We start from the raw sequence: 8,704 nt of genomic DNA, 5'->3' as shown, positions 1-8,704 counted from the left end.
GTGGCGAGGTTCCAAACATCTCAACGTTTATTGGTGCGCAGCTGCTCTGACGAACTTACATCTTCAGGTGGCGACTTTGATGGCGTCTGCTTTTGTCTGCGTCGGTGCGCGTACTTCGACAGACGGAGGCACGGCCTTCCATCACGACTTGGGAGCCACCTTCAGTAGCATTTGGCTGCGCTTTATCTATCAGCATGTTTGACGTGTCGCGGATAATTCTCGACTGAAGGAAGGTACGTTGGCCGTCACTCCTATAGCGACAATTTTAACACATCAGGGATGCACGAAGCCTTTCATGGCGCTCGCGAACACCCTTGCTCTCGCGAATGCTCTTCAAGGAAGGAGGCTTGCCCGTCACGTGAAATGACATCAGCTAAGCTACCATCCGCCTGACACCGTTGCCACCGCAGGTGTTCTCCGAGCGGTTAGCGCACTCGGCTGCTGAACTCGAGGACGTACTAAAGCAGCAATTTGGGTTTGGCGAGTTGGTACTGGCTCAAGATTGAAAGAACGTTACTCTGCTTTCGCATTAGATTTAGTTGCGAGTCTCCGCATGTCCTTTGTTCCTTGCGTGGTGAGTCCTTGTCTCTGTTGCAGCACCGTAACGTTCTTTCAATCATGAGTTCGACGACGATGTAGAATCATAGTCTTTCAGGAACATATTTCGAAGGGCTGTCGACGAACAATAGTCCTTCATTGAAGGACTATAGTAGGACGTAGCCGATATGAAAGGCGTCCGTGTACAGCGCGTTGGCAGTGCACGTTAAAGAACCCCAGCAGGCCGAACTTTATCCAGAGCCGTCCCTTACAGCGCCTCTTTCTTTTTTCATTTACTCAATACATCACCCGCAGGGGTGGCTCAGTGGTTAGTGCGCTCGGCTACCGAGCCGGAGTACACGGGTTCCTTATAGTTTCTAAATATTAACTAGAGAGAAAGCTGGCGGCCCTGTACTTCATCCACGAAGGATGCCCGTTGGATGCCGGGAAAACGTGGCTTGGCATTGACTCTGGCTTCTTGACTGCTCTGCGGGTTGGATGTTTTGGTTATAATAATAATAATTGGTTTTTGGGAGAAAGGAAATGGCGCTGTATCTGTCTCATCTATCGGCGGACACCTGAACCGCGCCGTAAGGGAAGGGATAAAGGAGGGAGTGAAAGAAGACAGGAATAGGTGCCGTAGTGGAGGGCTCCGGAATAATTTCGACCACCTGGGGATCTTTAACGTGCACTGACATCGCACAGCACACGGGCGCCTTAGCGTTTTTCCTCCATAAAAACGCAGCCGCTGCGGTCGGGTTCGAACCCGGGAACTCCGGATCAGTAGTCGAGCGCCCTAACCACTGAGCCACCGCGGCTGGTTGGTCAGTTTCGTTTTAATTGTTCATTTGTGCGCTTTCTGGAGGTGTAGTGATGCAGCTACGCACTAGTTTATTTCAGATTCGAAGTAACCGCAGGCTGAAATAACTGCAGTGCAACGTATGCAGTAACCGTAAAGAAGGCGCAGGTCAAGAGAGCGTGCTGCCAGGCTTGTTGGTGCTGCATGATGTGAAGAAGCCAACGCGAAAATCAGACAAGAAAAGGCACATCAGGCGCTTACCCTCGCTACTACCCAATCTTGATTCAAATTCAAGTTGTTATACTGAGCAATAATGTGCGCGCGCTTGCGTGCGTGCGTGCGTGTGCGTGTGTGTGTGTGTGTGTGTGTGTGTGTGTGTGTGTGTGTGTGTGTGTGTGTGTGTGTGTGTGTGTGTGTGTGTGTGTGTGTGTGTGTGCGTGCGTGTGCGTGTGTGTGTGTGTGTGTGTGCGTGCGTGCGTGTGCGTGCGTGCGTGCGTATGTGTGCGTGTGTATGTGCGTGCGTGCGTGCGTGTGTGCGTGCGCGCTCGTGTACATGTTCTCGGCTGAATCCAGGACACTTTGCAAAACGCAAAAACGGTCCTGCCAAGCGTTCGGGCTGCGAACAAGCTTATCACACCTCTGGGTCGTCTTCTTTTCACCACTGGGAGTGAACGTGGCTGCTACGTTATAGTTACCTCTCGGCGGAAAAGTATCGAGGCATCCCGACGACTTAGGGAACAAGCAGGATAGGCGGATCGCAGGATATGACTTGAGGCGGTCTACGTGCACTGTTTCACGGCTGCGATGGCGCGCATCGTGGGGCGGCGTAAGCGTTTCAAGTATGTAGTTCACTGGAGAGGTCTGGCAGATGACACGGAGCGGGCCTTGGAAAGGAGTTTCGTGGAGAGGCCGGGACCGGTTGACGGAACCCAAAGCCATACGAGTGAGTCTTGGGGTATAGGACGGAAGCATACTGGTGGGAGCGCGCAGGCGCTCCTGGCGATTCTGGTCCTGCTTTGTAAGAGAGCGGGCAAGCTGGCGGCATTCTTCAGCGTATGTGGCTGCTTGAGAAAGCGTCAACTCGGGCACATCAGGGCGATACAGGAGCGCGGTATCCATGGTGCAGGTGTGCCCGCGGCCATAAAGAAGGATAAATGGAAAGCAGCCAATTGTGCAGCACCAATCCCCCACCGTGGGCATGGGCCATCGCTTCTGAGGCAACAACATCAATAGTTGTGCTCTGTGTGACAGTGTTATAAGCGTATGTTAAAAATAGGAGTATACGATCCTGATTTGAGCGGTCAGACGCAACATGCATGGGCAGCATGTCGCTCAATGTGCAGTTGAAAAGTTCAGTCATGCCATTTGCTTGAGGGTGGTAGGCCGTTGTAGAGTGGTGAACAATGCGGCATTGGCATAGGTACCGCGGCATTGGCATCGACATCGAGTACGACGGCATCGGTCGCTCAGCAGTTCTTTAAGGAAACCATGGCGCAAAAACGAGATGATGCAATATGAAATACTTAACAGCTTGTGCAGACGCGGATGGAAAATACGATGTTTCTACGTAGCGGGTGAAGTAACCCACTGCCACTTTGACCTAGCTGTGTTCAGCCGGAGTGATGGGAAGGGGCCCGTACATCTAGATTGATGCCAACGCGGTCGAATGGGAGCGTGGAACAGGGCAAGGGCTGCATCGGAGCGGTAGAAAGGCAAGGAAGGGTTTTATGACTTTGACATTCCGGGCAGGAGCGAAACTATTGTTGAATAAAGCGGTACATTAAAAACACAGTTAAAAGTTACATTTTCATCACTATTCATTTCTACTTTTAATGTTCTCTGTATTGTTTTCAATCATTTCCTGTCTCTTCTTCTTTTCTTTCTCCTTCGTACTTCATCGTTTCCTTTTGCAGCAAAGGCAGTTAATAAATGCTCATGCTCGTGAGCAACCAAAACAAACTGCAAAGCTGTCGGTCGAAATAGCGCGGTGAGGGAACGCGGTAATTCCGGCAAAGCACTGGCGCTCTCTCTCGGTGCACTGGAAACCCACCACTAGAATACTTCTAGCAGCGTGGTTGCTGTGGCCAGGGCCATTTATCTTATTTTGTTCATAAAAATCGACTGCTCCTACCACCTTTCTGGAATGAGCACTTCCCAATGAAGTCGCGGCGATCTCGGCTATGCTTAGCCACAGAAAGTTGTCCCCGTGTGTTGACCTTTCTCAGCCCGACGATGATGATTCCAGACCCCAGCTCGTAGAAGGTGAAGCTCCTTGATAAATGTAGGTGGAAATTTCCTTGTTTATGACGCTACACCTTGGCCAATCCCCCCATGTGGGCATGTGCCATGTTTTAAGAGGTAGAAGAAGAAGGTAGCCACCGTGGTTTCCTAGTGCGACAAGCCGGCGCTTACTGTAAGTATACCTTTAACACACACCGGCCTAAGCGGGTCCGCTGTTTACCTTGCGCATTTTGTGACTGTATGCGATGTTTCTAAAATCTTTTTTTTTTTGCACGCTGCACGTGTTTACCGATTTCTTCATTCTCGGCGTGTAAGACTGTAAATGCATTTTCAGGACGAAGCACCAATTTTCTCCTGGAGCGTTGTAATGACGGAGATAAGGCGCGACGCACCGCAAAAATCAGTCGAAAGTGATCTGTTTTTTCCCGGCTGTGCTGTGAAACATAGCGGTGATGCTGATGGTTTGTTGAGAACGGAGTTAAATGGGCAAACCATAGTTAGAACGCGGAGTGCGTCGCAAAATAAAACGCCTCTGTAAGGAATTGACGAGACGCTTCTATGTGTGAGCAATGTGTACGAGCCAAATCCAACATTCTTGGATAAAAATTTTGAATATTCGAAAACTGTGAGGTACCGGTATAAATATATTGAAGATAATGATCCACTCTTCCGATACGTAACCAAATCTCTCTTTTGTAGTGTTTAAATCGCTCTCATCTAGCACTTAAGACTTCCCTAGAAAAGAAATGGGGAACACTTTTGACGATATCAATAACGTTAATAGCAAAGTAAAATAAAATGCAATCCTGCCGACGGGAGATCTGCATATCTTACAATATTTGAAAACAGTTGTGCTCATAAACTTTTTCCCATTCAAAATTGCTTTTGTTCACAATTTATGGGTATAAGAGGATTCGGAAGACTCTATCATTTCAGAATATCAGGCAACCCTGCGCAACTACATGTCATCGTTAATCTCCTTGCAGAGTTTATTAGCCCCAGCAGAAAGCAAGTACACACAACAGATTACGTCTCAGGAATATGTGATGTGCAAATAAACTGAGCTAGCGTTTATATAGGACCGCTTAAATGTGAGTTCTTTGGCTGCCGATGTTTGGTGCGCTCCCTAGACATGAGCTCACTCGTTCTTGACCAAGCGTGGTGCTTAGCGAAAGTGGGATCCCTGCCGTTAAGTCTGCGCCGAGGACTTGGTAGGCCATTCGCTTGAGGCAGCACATCACTTTCACCGCACTCTCATTTCCCTTCCTCCACACGATTCTTCGTCCTATCCTAGCTCTCTCTCACATCTGCCCAATAATCTTTTGTGTCCCTGTTTTTTGCCTCGTTCCTGGGAAGAGTCAGCCTTGTGTGGTGTTATATTCTTTTATCGCGACTTATCTGATTCTGCTCGCGCTAGAGAGTTGGCGTTGGCAACACTCTAAGTTTGAAGTTCTTTTCCGTCACTCCGTTGGGCTCCGTGGGGGGTAGCTGACTCTGCTGCCAAGGAAGCAATACACACGTTCGGGTACCCTTTTTCCCAAACTATTTTTTGGACGCTTCAAAAGGGGCCATGCAGAGGCAACAGGTATTTTTTGTCGGTGTAAAGAATGGGCTATTTTTCCAGTTTTGGCAACAATTGAGGTAACTAAGCAAACAGGAAGAACATCACTTTCTAGTTGAAAAAAATCCAACAGGCACTCGATGTCTTGGGTGGAAGGTAACCAAGATAGGAAGAGACGTGCTTTTGGAGCTTCAGTGAAGATGAACTCCTTGAAACACGAAAGAGCCAAAACATTAGTATACTGTCCGAACAAAAAAAATTCGACGTGACGACCAGAAAACACTTGCCAAGCACTTTTTCCTCACCTTTTCTTCCACCGTGTGCCGGCACTTTTTCAAGGTAATATTCTTAAATATTCGAGACAGACCTGCCGTGCCCAAGCCGTGCCGATGTTCCTATAGGGCCAGAAAAAGCACAGATCTCAAGGCGGGGGTCTTTTAACCCATGATAATTGTTACTTCCAAGACCCTTCCCTTCACAGCCATAACGGGGAACCGCACATCGTCATCAGCGATGGTGATTATTCTATAGAGAGAGGTTGCCTGTGGCAATGTCTGGATGAGAAAAAATAGCAGACGATCTAGCATGGCTCAGCGCGGAATATCGTGCAGTAGCCCAAGTTACGGTGGACACCTAAGATTTCTATTTGCTGTGAATGCGAAAGCATCATTTCACCTGAAGGCCTTTACATTCAATGACTTCACCATAAAGGTCTTTAACCTAGAGCCCTTTAATTTAAAGACCTTTACACGGAAGGCCTTCACCCTAAAGACAAGAGCTTACTTACGGCTTTTGACATAAAGGCCTTTACCAGAAATGGGTTTGGCCAAGAGGCTTTCACCATGAAAGCATTTCCTTTGAAGGCCTTCACCGAGGCGAAGGCCTGTCAGGTGTACACAGATGGCAGGTTGCCCACAACTCGGTGGGCAAGTGGGCCGCCTGCCATAAGCAGGTTTCAGGGACGCATGTGCGCCCAATAATAATAATTTGTTTTTGGAGAAAGGAAATGGCGCAGTATCTGTCTCATATATCGTTGGGAAGCTGAACCGCACCGTAAGGGAATGGATAAAGGAGGGAGCGAAAGAAGAAAGGAAGAAGAGGGGCTGTAGTGGAGGGCTCCGGAATAATTTCGACCACCTGGGGATCTTTAACGTGCACTGACATCGCACAGCACACGGGCGCCTTAGCGTTTTTCCTCAATAAAAACGCAGCCTAAAATCGGGAAATGCGCCTAGTAGTGCTACGGCACTAAAAATATATTTAATTCAGAATCACAGAATACATTACCTAGACTCATGCTCCAGTGGAATTCAGCTCAGGCCAGTATGCAGTGATGGGGCGTGTCAAGACCGCAATCTTCGGCGTCTGGCCAGACCCGCGCGAGACCATGCGCATCTCCTGCGCCTCCGTGAAGGCAGCGGGCATAATTGCGAGCCCCTCTGAGACGATTGGCGGGGAGGCAGTGAGGCTCTCTGGAACGCGCTGAAAAGCCTTCTTGGAGATAAAACGCCCTACAACATAGGATAGGATAGGATAGGAAAACTTTTATTGAATCATAAGTATGTAGGCGATCAGAAGTCTTCTTGCTTGCTTCGCGTGTCGCTGTCGTCACGCTGCGCTGCAGGGAAGGCTTCTTCAGCAAAGGGTGGTCCCTCAGTCCAGGGCTCCACTGAGTTTGGCTGCATCCCTTGCGTGCTCTACCATCCTCTTTTGGACGGCGAGCTCGCAGCTGACGAGCCGGCTCTCCCAGTGCTCCGCACTCGGGTTGCTTCCCCAACCTCTTTATATACAACAAGATGTTCCCAACGCAATATAGGGGCACATGCCCGTGGTGCGGGGCCACACCCACACTATTTCACATAACATGGGAATGCGAACGAAACAACGCATTCCGAGAACACAAACCCTACAACATAGATTTCGTGTTTTACGCAAGTCCAAGAAACTTGCCAGAAATGCTCGTGAGTTCTATTGTATACACTATAATAGCCGAAGAGCGACTACCTGCATTGACGACATTAAGTTATTGCTTGATGAAAACAGACCTCACCTGGTAGCCTGCAAAGAATGGACTTAAACAAATTAAGTCAATCAGGTCACACATTTTTGAAAGTTCTGGATGTATAGTGGGGACCACTGCGGTCGTCCAGATAGAGAAGTCTCTACAATTGTGGGCGCTGAGGCATAATTGATGAGATGGCACTTTTTATAAGTCTCTAATAACTGGTGGCTAAGGCGCTGCTCAGGTAATTTATCATATTTGAGTCAATACTTATCGCCAGGATGCGAATTTGCATTCTGAGAAATGCAGGACATAATACACCAGCTTCTACGCTCGCTATTTGTCTTCGACGATTCTGATGAACACAGTCCGGAAGATTATACGACAGATTAGCTTTACAAGATATAATTCAGGAAAATACCGACGGGTTTCTGAATAACCGAACGCCGGTAATCTTTTGCAGCTGAACGCAGAAATACTCCTTCGTGGGCATTCTCGAGTCGCGGGTGGATTAAATTCGAATACACCTAGAGAAGCAACAATTTTTCTAAAACCATGGGCTCTGAAACCTCATGCAGCTTTTACCCACGGCCCCTCCATCGTTTTGATGGAAATAAAGCTATTATTATTATTATTATTATCTAAGCTCCACTGAAGCGATGGAAGCCTGAACAAGTGAACTGAGAGGAATGGGAACTTTGAGCTGACTTGACACAGAATTTCAGTGGGCATAACTTCTACTCTACGCCTCGAGTATACGCACAGTCTCCCTGCTGTAAAGTAAGCAAGATTGACTGGCTCGTTTGTTGAGGTGTCCAAGGTGTGCTAAGTAACGCGGTATTGATGACCGCACACATCGCTGCTCTGTGTGCATTCCTGCCACATTACAGTTCTTTTATGGTCGCTATTCAAGCCGCGTGCTGCTGGTCATCATCATCATCATCATCATCATCATCATCATCATCATCATCAGCCTTACTACACCCACTGCAGGGCAAAGGCCTCTCCCATGTCTCTCCAGTTAACCCTGTCCTTTGCCAGCTGCATCCGCCCTTTGCCTGCAAACTACTTAATCTCATCCGCCCACTTTACCTACTGCCGCCCCCTGCTACGCTTACCTTCTCTTAGAATCCACTGCGTTACCCTGCTATCCTGCTATGCTCCGTTATGCTGCAGGTAACGTTGCCCTAATTTGAAACGATTTCGTTGTAGTTGATACTTAGTAGTAGCGCCCACTCCACTGAACACCCAGCAAGGGCCGCTAAGCATAAACTTTCCACCGCTCGCCATAGCCCCGTGTATGTGTCTCCATTTCTCTAAAGCATCATCGCCAAGGCCTAAATGCTAACACCGTAGGGAAAGGGAGCACCAGCCTGCTGCGACTTCAGGCACGGACCAATGTGTTCCCGGCAGCATAGCTCCTTGTTTTGATGTCAGAGCCTAGAAACGCCTCAAGCCGCATAAAATAAGCCAATCGATCGACGTCGCGTTAGCAGGAGTTGCGTTCGGGCTTCCCCTTTATGCAGTCATCAGAAGGACGTTTCTTTCGGCGCGCACTGTCGTC

This window comes from Amblyomma americanum, chromosome 6 (genome assembly GCF_052857255.1).
Source record: "Amblyomma americanum isolate KBUSLIRL-KWMA chromosome 6, ASM5285725v1, whole genome shotgun sequence".
NCBI lineage: Eukaryota > Metazoa > Arthropoda > Arachnida > Ixodida > Ixodidae > Amblyomma > Amblyomma americanum.
The sequence above is the reverse complement of the archived record's forward strand: the minus strand, read 5'-3'. Positions refer to the sequence as shown.